The sequence below is a fragment of the Arvicanthis niloticus genome, chromosome 12 (genome assembly GCF_011762505.2).
Source record: "Arvicanthis niloticus isolate mArvNil1 chromosome 12, mArvNil1.pat.X, whole genome shotgun sequence".
Lineage (NCBI taxonomy): Eukaryota > Metazoa > Chordata > Mammalia > Rodentia > Muridae > Arvicanthis > Arvicanthis niloticus.
The window spans coordinates 76,140,776-76,154,514 of NC_047669.1; the positions used below are offsets into that span (position 1 = coordinate 76,140,776).

At 46.2% G+C, this 13,739-nt stretch overlaps 1 protein-coding gene across 1 annotated transcript in view; it reads right to left on the reverse strand.

The window, feature by feature from the left end:
- Nucleotides 1–13,739, reverse strand: part of Kcnj6 (potassium inwardly rectifying channel subfamily J member 6) — a 228,167-nt gene that overhangs the window by 14,957 nt on the left and 199,471 nt on the right.

Below are 13,739 nucleotides of genomic sequence, written 5' to 3' on the forward strand. Positions count from 1 at the left end.
TGGCCTCTGCATCAGCTCCTGCCTCCAAGTTTCTGCCCTGTGTGAGTTCTGTCCTGACTTCCTTTGGTGATGAACAGCAATGTGGAAGTGTAAGCTGAATAAACCCTTTCCTCCCATACGTGCTTCTTGGTCATGATGTTTTGTGAGGGAATACAAATCCTGACTGGGATAGAGTGGTATGTACTCATGAACTTCCATTCCTGACTGAGGGGTTACAGATAGTTGATAACTTTGGGGTGAGGAAGAGTTAGTTCTCTTCAAGGGGGTGGCTCCTAGTGGGGTGATCGTATTCTAGTGGATAACCCCACAAGCAGAACTAATGGACAGCATAAATTGAGTTGATGGATTATTAAGGAAAGAAGAAAAAGAAGGAGAAGGAGGAGAAGAAAAGAAGGAGAAGAAGGAGAAGAAGAAGAAGAAAAGAAGAAGAAGAAGAAGAAGAAGAAGAAGAAGAAGAAGAAGAAGAAGAAGAAGAAGAAGAAGAAGAAGAAGAAGACGACATAGGAGGATCTGGGAGGAGTTAAGGAAGGGGTTGTTGCTGAATGTGATCAAAATACATTGTGTGGCATTCTCAAAGAATTAATAAAAATGTTTCCTGCCAAATCACAAACAAAACAATTAAGAAAGCTAAAAGACATGTAGCAGGCCCCCAGATCTTAACACAACTCATTCCACCCAGGCTGTAAAACTCAGCACAGTGTATAGACGGGAATAACAGTCAAAACAAAAACAAACCTAATCCATCAAAGTCCATAGTTCTGGGGAAGTCTCTAAGAGTACTAACCTTGCTTTTTGGCTTCTTTAGTTCTGTTTCTGACTAAACTGGTGGAGTATGTGGATATTCCACAACAGGCAGTTTTCAAAATATTGAAAGAAAAAAAAAATATTGTCAACTGAGAATTCTATACCCAGCAAAACTACTCTTCACAAAATGAAGGAGAAATGAAGACATTAATTGAATAGAATTGGAAAATATTTGTTGCTATCAGTTGATTTGTTTCTATCAGTTCTGTGCTATGCCAAATCATGAAGGGGGTCCTTCAGGGAAACAAAAGGACTCTGGGTGGCAGCTTAAGTCCACACAAAGAGATAGACTCTGGCATAAAGAACTATGAAGGAAAATACAGTTTTTTCTTTTTCTTTTTTTTAAAAGAATTATTTATTTATTTATTTTATGTATATGAGTACACTGTAGCTGTCTTCAGACACACCAGAAGAGTCATCAGATCCCATTACAGATGGTTGTGAACCACCATGTGGTTGTTGGGAATGTGTTGTTGGACCTTTGGAAGAGCAGTCTGTGCTCTTAACCACTGAGCCATCTCTCCAGCCCCACACTTTTTTTTTTCTTCTAAAGTATAATTTTGTATTGACTACATTCTATGGGAACAATTACATTTTTTTTTAAAAATATAGTATACCATAGTTTATATAATAAAGTGATTCAAGGGTGTATGGTCCACACCTCCTCATGTCCTGGGAAGGCTTTGTTCTGGTTCTGCAGCTTTCACACCTGCACAGGCAGACCCAGTCGTGTCTGCAGGGGCTTTCACAACTGCACAGGCAGACCCAGTCTTGTGTGTGTGTGTGTGTGTGTGTATGTGTGTGTGTATACATATGTAAGCATTAATAATTAAGGACGTAAGAATTTGAGAGGGGTGGGGGCATGGTAGGAGATGCAGGGGGAAGAGGGAAGGGTTGAAATTAAGTAAGCACCATATTTATTCTGCACCTTGGTTTTTGAGACAGGGTCTCTCACTGAATCTGAAGCTCAACAATTTGTCTAGACAATTTGGCCAGCAGTCCCCAGGGATCCTCTTGTCTCTGCTTCCCTCTGTTGGGATTATTTTATTTTATTTTATTTTATGTGACTTCTGGGGACTGAATTCAGTCCTCAGCCTCACACAGGAAGCACTTTACTGAGCCATCTTCCCAGGTTCATTTTTGTAAAAATCATTTATTCTTACAATTTCTTCACTGAGGACTTTTCTGAGTCTCTCCACTGGGTTCTTGAGTGTTTCAGAGAACACGGAAACGGCCCAGCTTTTTGTATTAACCTTATTCCTAGATAAAGCCACAGGAGTGAGCCATGCAAGGCTTACTCCATCTAGGACCCAGGAAGACACACAGACAGGTAGTTAAAGAATCAGTACTAAAACATCGGCTGACCCTGCATGGTTTAAATTTAGCAGCAAAACCCTATTTTTAGATTCAGTGACGAGTTACAATATGGGAGAGGCAGACTAGAGAAAGATGAAAGGCATCCATCCTGAGAAGCCCCTCTGGGCACAGCCAGAGGGCGAAGCAGCAGACAAATAATGGATCAGATCTGCCAAGAGAGTAAGACTGCAGTAAAATAAAGCACCTCACTTCGGAATATTGTAAAATAGATCTTCATTGCCGGCATTCCAAAACAAAGAGCGACTCCTCACAGACTCTGCTTTGCCATTTCACTTCAGAGATCAGACTGTGTGACAGCTTGCTCGCCTTTCCCTTAGCGCCTCCTGCTGGCCCCAGGAAGAACTGCACTCAAACAGTAGGCATGGCTGTGCTGGAGTCTCAGCGCGTGATTATGAGCCCTGTGGCAGAATGGTGTTGGTGACTTAACGAGCCCGCTGTCAGATGGGAGCAGGGTAGTGTGGTCTAATATAAACAAGGATGTGGACATCGCTGAATCTGGTCATGAAAGGACAACCCCTGCTTTATGCTCGGGCTCAGAGTTCTTTCAACGCACAACACGCTCCCCCCAATACTAAATTGGGAGTGGCTGGCTTACAACTATGTAGAAACAAATTGAAATGTATGCCTTAAGAATGACCCAAGGAAAGATGGCTCAGCGGTTAAGAGCACTGGATGCTTTTCCAGAGGTCCTGAGTTCACTTCCCAGCGACCACATGGCGTCTCACAACCATCTGGAATAGTATCGTATGCTCTCTTCTAGTGTGTCTGAAGACAGATACAGTGTACTCATATAAATAAAATAAATAAATAATTCTTTAAAAAAATGGCCCAAGGAGTGGTGGGTTTAAGCCCAGTGTTTGGGAGGCAGAGGCAGGTGGATCTCTATAAGTTTGAGGCCATCTTGGTCTACAGAGTGAATTCCGGGACAGGCAAGGCTATTCAGAGAAGCCCTGCCTTGAAAAACAAAAAACAAAACAAAACCCCCAAACCAACCAAACAAAAAGGACCCAAGGCAAGGCGTTCCACACCTGCATTGTTGCTCTTGCTAAAGTGATTGGTACGTTCATAATTCAAATATTGAATCAAGTAATAAGTGTTATTTTTGGATGTTGCTGTATGCCAGGAGCCGGATGCAATGCACTGATGTTCCCGGACACCACATGATCGACAGCACGATTTCGGAGAGTTGGGATACTTCATATTAAAAGCCCAAATTATCTCTGGCTATCTCTGTCTTGGTAATAGCCAATTATTTACAGCCTCTTTATTGATTACTTACAACTTTGTAACTATTCGGTAAAGCTTTTGCAATGTATTAATTTATCAGGATACTAGCTTCTACCAACTCAAAAGCTAAGAACATTTTCAGATGGCATCTGGGGAGAAGAGGTTTCCCTGCTTTGCAGATTCTCTCCCTGTCTGTTTCCCCAGTGTGCTTGGTCGATGCCTTGATTTTACAGTTGGTTTTTAAACATTTTTTAAAGTTCCTGTGTCTACTTCCATGGTGGAGCAAGCCAGTCAAGGAAGCTTGAATCCAGATTCCCAGGCTGTGGTCACTCAGGATGAACTACGGCTTAATCCCTTGGAGATGAGTCATGTTTTGCAGGCATGGGTTATCTCATCCTTGCGACAGCCTCCTGAGTAGATGTTACAGCCATCTCTAGCCTACAGTGAGCCGACTAAACAGGAAGAGGAGAAGTGTAGCACCATAGGCTCAATGATGGATTCTGTGGTGGTTTGTATATGCTCAGCCCAGGGAGTGGCGCTATTAGAAGGTGTGGCCTTGTTGGAGTAGGTGTGTCACAGTGGGCATGGGCTTTAAGACCCTCATCCTAGCTTCCTGGAAGTCAGTCTTCTCCTAGCAGCTCTCAGATGAAGATGTAGAACTCTCAGCTCCGCCTGCACCATGCCTGCCTGGATGCTGCCATGTTCCCGCCTTGATGATAATGGACTGAACCTGTGAACCTGTAAGCCAGCCCCAATTAAATGTTGTCCTTATAAGAGTTGCCTTGGTCATGGTATCTGTTCATAGCAGCAAAACCCTAACTAAGACAGATTCTAAACTTCATGTCTTGAAACCCTGAGTGTATATGGAATTTGAGTCTCAAAGGACTGGTCTATAATCTCTGTCACTTCTTCAATAGAGGAAAAGGCCAGACATGGTGGCACATGTTTATAATCCTAGCACTTGGGAGGTGGAGGTAGGAGGATCAGGAGTTCAAGGTCATTCTTGACTACATGGTGAGTATCAGGCCAGCCTGGGCTACATGAGATGAGACTCTGTTTTAAAAACAAGTGGGAGAAGAAAAGAAGGGACAAGACACTAGAGTGTGGGCAATCCTCTTCCTCTGGCAGACATACGGAGAAGAGGCCATGTGTGGACAGCCAGAAGACCACTGCTCACAAGCCGGCTCAGGGGCTGCTGCTGCTGGGGCCCAACTCTGGGACTCCTGGCTTCTAGAGCCGAGAAGAGCCTGCTACCAGAGTTTCCCTGGCTGTGGAGCTTTTCTCTGGCCACCTGCCCATCACAGTGTGGGGAAGCTGGGTTCTTATCTGGGAAGCTGGGCTCCAGAGTCTGTGGTATTTCCATTACATTCTTCTACTTTTGAAGACAGGGACTGTATGCTAATTTTGGTTTATGTAACTCTTACAGCATCCTACGCTTCAAGGTTTATAACATAGCTGCCAAAATAATATATATTATATGAAATAAAGTAGGGTATGTATGAATGGTGCAGGAACAGTCATGGTGGTAACTGCGCAGCCCACCCACCCCTGCCCACTGTTTGCTCTGTGAGATTCTTCCCTCTAAATTTCCTCTGAGCCTTTTCACCCTTCCATTGCCTTCCACACATCTTCTACCAAGGTTAGGGGTGCTCAAACTGCTTGGAAACACCAAAGCAATATTTATTTATTTATTTATTTATTTATTTATTTTTGTGCTGCTTGTGTATGTGGTGTGTGTGTGTGTGTACAGTGTGTGTGTGTATATGGTATGTGTTTGTGTATATGTAGAGTGTGTATGTGACATGTGTTTGTATGTGTGTGGAGTGTATATGTGTGTGCATGTATAAATGTGTGTATGTCATGTGTATGTATGTCATGTGTGTGTATGTCATGTGTATGTATCTGGAGTGTCTGTGGCGTGTATGTGTGATGTGTATGTGGTATGTGTGTGTTTATGTAGTATGTATGTAAAGTGTGTGTGTATGTAGAGTGTGTATTATGTATGTGGTATGTGTGGTGTGTATGTGGAGTGTGTGTTGTATACTGGTATGTGTGGTGTGTATGTAGTGTGTGTGTGTGGTGTGTGTCCAGAGATCTATGTCAGGTGTCTTCTTTGATTGCCTCTACCTTAGTAGTGAGGCAGGGTCTCTCACTTCACGCTAGAGCTCCTGGATTTGTCTATCTAGGCAGCGTATCCTGGGACACCTTTTCACTGACTTCTTGATTCTGAGGTTCTGGGCTGGCTACCATGTCCTCCTGGGCTTTTTATTGGGGATCCAAACTCTTCACTGTGGGTCCGTGTCCTGCCCTGGCACTGGGCATGGCTGCTGGGGAGGCGAAACTCAGGATCGAGGAGCGCTGGACTGTGTTTCTCCAACGCTACTGCTGTTGGGTGCTGGGCTTCGGGGAAGGAAGCTCTGAGACACCGCTCAGGGCGTGGGAAAATGCAGTCTCAGATATGGGGAGCCAAAGTTGCTATTCCCTGATTTCCTGGCCTTTATGAGGCTGGGGGGTGGGGGTGGGGACTCCTGGCTGACTGGTGAAGGTAGCAGCAGTTGTCTGGAAGCACAGAGAGGCCATCTGCGGGAGGCTTGGGCAGCAGCGCTGTAGCCGAAGGTCTCCTCTATGCTCCCCATGGCGGAGGGAGATGAAAGGAATCTTTGGTTCCAAATTGTTTATTGGTTGCTTATCGTGGAAAATGGATGCATGCCAACTCCTCAGGGTGGACCCGAGGTTAAATACCTTTTGCAGGGAGGAATGTCTGGGAAGGGAAGCTCATTGGCTAAATTCTCAGGGCCTCTAGATATCTCATTAGCACGGAGAACTCTGTTCTGGGCCATAGGTTACATTTCCTTATGTGGGAAGTGTGGCCAGTGTTCCAGGCCAGGAAGCTGGCAGGGAGCTGGGAGGGCCTACCGTCTCAGGTGAGTGCCCAGAGTTTCCGGGATCTCAGACCTGCTCTACCTAAGCTTCCTGGCATGGTTTACCATCTGCTACTTCAGGTTTGCTTGGTAAATGCTATTATGGGCTGTATTGTTTCCTTAACTCCTTTCTGGATGTGTTTTTTCGTTTGTATACAGGAAGGCTCCTGATGTTTTGTGTCTTGATTTTATATTTTGCCACTTTGATGAATGTGTATATCTGATGTAGGAGTATTCTCATGGGATCTTAGGGTGTTATATATAAAATAATTAAAATGGAATTACCTCATAATGGGGTGACAATGCCCTTTCTAGACACCACAGACTGACAAAAAGCCCAGAGCCAAGAACGGGTTACCTCTTTTGGAGTTATTAGTCAGTGAGGTCTCAGAGACTTCCAAACATTACAGGCGACTGACAGTGTTTTTGGTTACTCTCTAGAACTTGACAACAAGACCCTATTACCGAAGGCACCACAATGCTGACTGTAGAACATGGAGAAATCCAGTCAGTGCTCATTGGAGGCTTTTCCTACTGGCTAGCTTTCACAGTGCTGGTAGGTGCTATGCACACTCCTGGAGGAAAAAAGTGATCACAAATGTTACCCAGCTATGAACTCTGTAGGATACAATTGTGACTGGCTGGCAAGGAACGCCCACATGTGCTGTACTGACACAAATGCTGTGGGAGTGACCCACCACTTTCTGATTCAGTTAAGGCCCACACCACAAAATTAACCCCCCCCCCCCCCCCCACTGCACCATTATCTGACCAACAGCCTGTGGCTAGACAGGCTATAGGCCCAGGGGAGACCTACTACTATTATTATGCTAAATGGACATAGTATTAAACCTGACTCCTAGTGGCTTCTTATAATTCTTATAGATTAACACATCTCTCAACCATCATCGGAGATGTTTCTGTTTGCAGTAGACGGTTATTAACCCAGAGACCTACAACTAGCTGAGGTGCAGGGAATAGGAGACCGCAGAATGGTGAGCCCCTAATGGGACATGTGTATCACACCCCTCAGGCTCAGGGATCATAGTGTTAGCACGTTAGTGTTCCTTCTAGGCTCCTCCCAACAGTTACCTAGCAACAGCCAGATAGGAACCTGGCTTGCTTTAAAGACTGGCCTCTCCTGTTCTCTCTGCATCCTTTCTCTCTCTCTGGCCTCTCTCATTCTTCCTGCCCTCCCCCCCTCTCCACGTGTTCCTGGCTGGCCACCCTCTTCTCTCTCTGTCTCTCCATCTCTCTCTGTCTTTCTGTCTCTCTTTGTCTCTCTCTCCCCTCTCTGTCCCCTCTCTTTCTCTGTCTCTATTCCCTTTTCAACCCCTCTTGTCATGCCCCCAAATAAACTTCATTTTATACTAGACCTGGGGGTGGAATGCTTCAGCACGGCCCACTCAGGCACCCCTCCCACCGCACCATGCTGTGCTTTACAAAACATATCACATTGCATACCAGGGCGTGGTAGGGGCCAGAGGCAGAGGAGGACTACAAGAAGACAGTGTACATATGAGTTCACAGTAGTTATGACAGTGTGTACTAGACCTGTGCCTGCTCAACAGAGGTGGGAGGACGCACAAAGTCCCAACCCTAGTAGAGGAGTTGCTGGCCAGTGTTAGCTAGTTGCTGGGAGAGCCAACTTTTCTAAGCGTGTAGCCCCTGCTGAGTCAGGCAAATAGTCAACCGCGTTGGCAGTGAGAAGTGGATTTGGTAGGTTAAAAATGGCCCAGAGGTGGGTGGGTGGGGAAGGGTGGAATGTCTGGGAGGAGATGGGAGGGGCCAAATATGACGAAAAACACATTGAATGAAACTCTCAGAGAACGAATTAAAAAAAGTAAAAGATGTTGAAAAGGTCAAGTTGTGACAACACACACACACACACACACACACACACACACACACACACACACGGATGCAAAGAGGTCATAAGATACTCTCAACTCAAACGTCAAGTCAAGATTCGCCTGCAACTGGTCCCTTCTGTCTGATCTTCAACAGCGAGAACCTGCGGACCTGATGCTCTACAGGTCCAATGTCCCTATCCTACAAACCACGAGAATGCGAGGGAACCAGCATCCCAGTGATTTTTACCGAGTGACTTACATAAGACTCGGATCCCACACCCAAGGACCCAGCATTCTTACAGCCGAAACAGGGAAACCAACTTGATCTTATTCAGACCAGCAAGTCCCTGTTACACACCACATGGTGTGAACCAGAGACCACCACATGCACCTTAAAGCCAACCAGAAGCCTCCCCTGCTTTCTAAAAGCCCGCCCCTCATAGACGGTCTACCAATCAAAAGTGTCCCAATAGTTCATTCATTCATTCATTCATTCATTCGCCCTCTTAAACGACCTCCTTTCAAAGCCTGTTCTCTCTACAGAAGGAAACCAGTGGTAGCCGACTGCCCTGTGCTCTCTGGGTCAACAGCCATTCATGAATTCTGTCTATGCTGTGGTGAAAGTGGATTTTTTCCTAACCTCAGAATATTCCCATAAGGCTGTGCATCAGGCCTCAGCACATTCCCACAAGGCTTATGGCTGAAAGCGACTCCATCTCCCTTTTTAAAATGTGTGGTCCTGTTACTAACCGGCCGTATTTGCTCCCATTCATACTCCTCTTTGTGAGTTTACTGTTTGGTCTCTGGACCCTGGGACAAGGGACTGAGGTGCATATTTTCCAAATCAAAGACCTGACCTCCAGGTTTCCCCAGCATCCCTCAGTCCCTACCTGGCATACCCTGTCCCCAACCCTAAACTTTACAGAGGCTGGGCTGCCCTTCCCCCAGAGGCGCCTCCCTATACAATCCAGACATTTTTGGTCTCTCTCTCTCTCTCTCTCTCTCTCTCTCTCTCTCTCTCTCTCCCTCTCCCTCTCCCTCTCCCTCTCCCTCTCCCTCTCCCTCTCCCTCTCCCTCTCCCTCTCCCTCTCTCCCTATCCCTCTTCCTCCACCTTTCTCCCCTCCCCTCTCTCCCTTCCTACCCTCTGCCTCTCTATCCCCTCCCCCTCCCCTTCTCCCTCTCTCCTCCTCCTCCTCTTCTTTCTCTGTGTGCATGCCCTTTTTCTCTTTCTCTCTCCCTCCCCTCCCCACTTCCCCATGGTGAGGTCCCTGGCCTTGGTCCTTGGGGGCCAGTGAACCCCCCCACCTGAGAACAGCTTCCCAATAAGCCTGTGTTTAATATCATCTAATCTGGCTTGAATTAGCTCATCTCACCGGCGGCAGAGAAATGACCTATAATCTACTTTAGTCATTTTTTTTTTTTTGCTTTGCTTTGAAATTTGTAAATCACTTGAATGATTAATAAACTTGGTCGGCCCTCAATGATGTATCCAGCAAAGTCCCACCCCCATCTCTCACTGCCAAGACACCTGCCCCACTCTCTCCCTCTCAGTGTTCTCGGTCCTGGTTCTTGCCCTGTGGCCAGAAGATGGATGACAGGGCCTTCTGCTCATCTGAATGTGCCCATCTCCCTTCACCAAGAGCGGGGAACTGGGCGTGGAAGGGAGTCATACTGAGAGAGGTGGAGGCAGGTTGCAGAGTGGCCATGTGACCTTGGCAGGTGATAAAGGATGCCCTTCATGGCTCAATGGCTGAGAAAGAAATGATATCCAGGCTAGAGGTACAAGGTGGGATTCCACACCGGAAGCTCTCTGTACAGGTGTGAAGTGTTGAGTCTTTAGAGAGTCGAGTTTGTGTTTAAAGAGCCTTCAGAGGGCCAGGTGTGGGGTTTTACACCTGCAATCCCAGCACTTGGAAGGTGGAGGCAGGAGGATCAGGAGTTCAAGGTAAGTTTTTGTGACATTATATATTTGAGGCCAATCTGAGTGACGTGAGATGTTGTCTCAAAAACAACATCAAAGAGAGCTTCCAGGTTGTTCGAGTTGTGCGGATTGAAGCATCGTGGCCTTGTGGAGGGATGGGGTGTTGTAGTTCTAGAAGCCAAGCTCACATGGAGAGGTCTTTGTCCTTTGGAGTGATGTGTTCTTGGCCTCTGTCTGAGATGGCATCTGTGTGGTTCCTAGATAGGATTTCAAACTGTAGGCCAGGCTGGTGGTAATGAGTCCGAATAGAATCCTGGAGGTGAGGGGAGTTTCTGCCTCACTGAACACGGAACCTGAATCTCATGGGAGACTTTCTCAGAGTCTTGTTCCCTACTTGATTCCTTCTAAGCTCTTTTGTGGTCATAGGAGTGAGTGTAATCTCTTCACGGGAGGACCCCTGACACTTTACGGACCTCGAGTTTGTGTTTGGGCTTTGCATAAACTACTTTATTATTTCAGAGTTGCGAATATCTTTTGGCCAACATAGACCTCTGTCCCAGGGCTCTTAGCGAGTCCTCTGGTGGCCTGTGAAAGCCACTGCCAATGGTCAACTGAGCAGTATTGATCAAGAGCACTTGTTGTTCACAATTGTGTTTTGTCACTTGTTGCCCGGTTTGTGTGGAATAAAGGCCCCACAGGGGTCACCCACCATGTCTGCTTGCAGGCACATCCTGTTCTCTGAATACTTCACTCTTCTCTCTTCATCTCCACTGTCTCCTGCTATTTAGTTTTTTCCCAGGGTGTGGCTCTAACTACTTTACTCCAGGACCCTTCAGGGAATCTGCTGAGACTCACAGACCTTGTCTCTTAAAATCACTGCTGTGCAGGTGTGTCCTGTGACCCAAACGGCCGGCCACCATCTGCGTGAGTTTAAGCACAGCTGTTTCTGTTGACTGATATTCCAGCCACTCCTCCAACTGTTTGTGTTCAACTCTACCCTAATTGTACATGGTGGCCTCGGGGAGAGGCTTGACGTGTTTCATCTGGGAAGAACTAGAAGTGGGACCCCACTCTGTGGTTGCTGGGGAGACCCTCCCCATCATCCATGCTGGGTGCAGACCTTCCAATGTGGCTTCTTTAAGGCCACTCAAGCTCTGGCCCTCACCCTCACCCACTGCTCTTTAAGGAAGCTATACGCTCACTGGTTCCCCAGTAAACTTGATTGTACCTGTGCTTGTCTTTGGGATCTTAGAGGAGGAGGGGTAGATGCTGTTTACATCTCTCCTGGAAAAGGTATTTTTAGCAACATTCACAAGACAGAGTTTGTGCTCATTCCTTACCAAAGCCAATGGGTTCCTGATCTGAACAAAACAAAAGGAAATAAAAACCAAATACTCTGGTGTGTGTGTGTGCGCGTGTGCATATATAAACCATTCTGCTCTGGGGAGTGTGTGTGTGCATGTGTGTAAACCACCCCACTCTGGGTGTGTGAATGTGTATAAATCACTCTGCTCTGGGTGTGTGCATGTGTGTAAAGATGGGGCACAATGGAATTCAACCAGGGAAGGAAGGGATTTGCTTAACCTGCATTCCAGGCCCCCACATACCCCACACTAGCTGCTGTACATCCTTCACCACGCTGTGATAGTCACATTGGTCTCGGCCTTGAGGGACTCTGAGGGCGGGAACTTGACTTGGTCTCACTTTGCCTCTTTACCCCAGGATCATGTTTGATAATGCATCCAGTTAATATTTGGAAATATCTAAATGGACAAAGGGGTGCAGTTGGCAATTATTTTCTTCATTCATCTTAAATTAATTGAAGACCTGTGCTGCTGATATCAGGCTCTTGTGCTCTCTGGAAGATCATGGTCTCAGGTTTATCAGACTCACGTTCTGCTGAGGCTGAAGTAGACACTCGAGTGAGTGTAAAGTTGCCGCTGTGAGGGTAAGAATGGAAAGTAGATTTTTTTTCCCACATGACCAATAAGTAAGGCCACTGTGCTCAGATGTGAGAAGTAATAAAAATGTCACAGAGGGTTTAATATTTGAGGGGAGACCCGAGGTTGGGGGGTGGTGGAGCAGGAGTAAGGACTCTAAGCAGAGTGACCATCAGCAGACAAAGTGTCTGTTGAAAGAGGCTAGCATGTGTAGGACCTGGTGGGGGGAGCTTGGTTCTCAGGCTGTAGAAGGGAAGTAAGCTGGGGGAGGGATGGTAGGCAGATGTGGAGGGATAAACAGGAAATTACTCAACAGTAAAACAGAGATGACATCAGAGACCCTACAGTTCAGCCTGAAGGCAAGAACCTCTGGGTGCTCACTGCTCTCACCGCTGGCTGAGGAAACATCACATTTTAGATTATTCCTTGAGTCTGAATTTTCCTGGAGGAACAAATATGGTGGGAGATGGTTTGGGGTTTGAGTTTTGTCTGCACCTACTGCTATTCTTGCTGATATATGTGCCTGGTTGTCTTGGATCCATGCTTCATGAGATGGCGGATAAAGGCAGGGACACAGGTTCATGTCAACATGACATACTATGCGGTTACACTTTATTCCCGTGGTCACAGCTGTGGCTTTGAAAGCAAATCTGTTTACAGGAGCAAAGCCTTTTTGAGAGAAAACAAAGGATTTGAGAGTTTCAGAAGGTGTGTGTGTGTGTTTGTGTGTGTGTGTGTGTATGTGTGTATGAGAGAGAGAGGGTGGGTGGGTGGGGAGAGAACATAGATGGTCAGCATGTGGGGAAGTAGCAGCTGGTGGCAGGATTCTAGCACTGCCCAGGTTTCTAAGAAGTGTCTCAGAGCCCCCTCCCTTATGCCCTGGGCCTGACCTACATCAGAAAAAAGTCAAGGTGGCAAATCCAAGACTTTAAGGGAGAAATAGAGAATGTTAGCGATTCAGAGTCTAGTCTGGAGACTTTCTGGAAGATTCCAGGCATCTCAGAACAGCCTGAGCCTAGAGAAACCCTACCACTGGAGCCTTTCAGCAGAGGCCTAAGGAGGCTGTTGTTGAAGACTAGGTTCTCCAGAGTGTGTGTGCAAGTGTACATGTGTGTAAGCCCAGTGTGTTCACATGCGAGTGCATATTAGTACACAAATGGGTGTATATGGACATGTATGTATGTATGTATGTATGTGTGCAAGCATGTATAGGCATACATTTTTGTGCATCCACTCAAGTGCATTTCAAATACTGGCACTTTCTCAAACCTTCTATCAATAGGACTTGTGGACAAGGCACTGAGAATCGGCCCAAGAGTGTCCCATGTGATATCTCTGCTTTGTGGAGCCTCAAAGGACAGAATTCATATGGGCCAGATCCCCCATGGCAAAATGACAGCATGCCACTTAAATTCAGCTCAACCTTAGGGTGGGAATGTGGTGAATGGCAGATTGTCAGAATTAGTTGTTTGAAAATGAAAGTGAGTTGGTCTGGAGAGATGGTTTAGAGGGTAGGAATGCTTGCTGTATTAGTAAGGGGTCTCTAGAGGAATAGAACTTAAGAGGAATTTATCACCTATGTATGTATATAAACATGCATCCATCTATTTATCTATGTATCTATCCATGTATCTATTTATCTATGTATCTATGTACCTATCATCTATGTATCTATATATGTATGTATTCATCTAT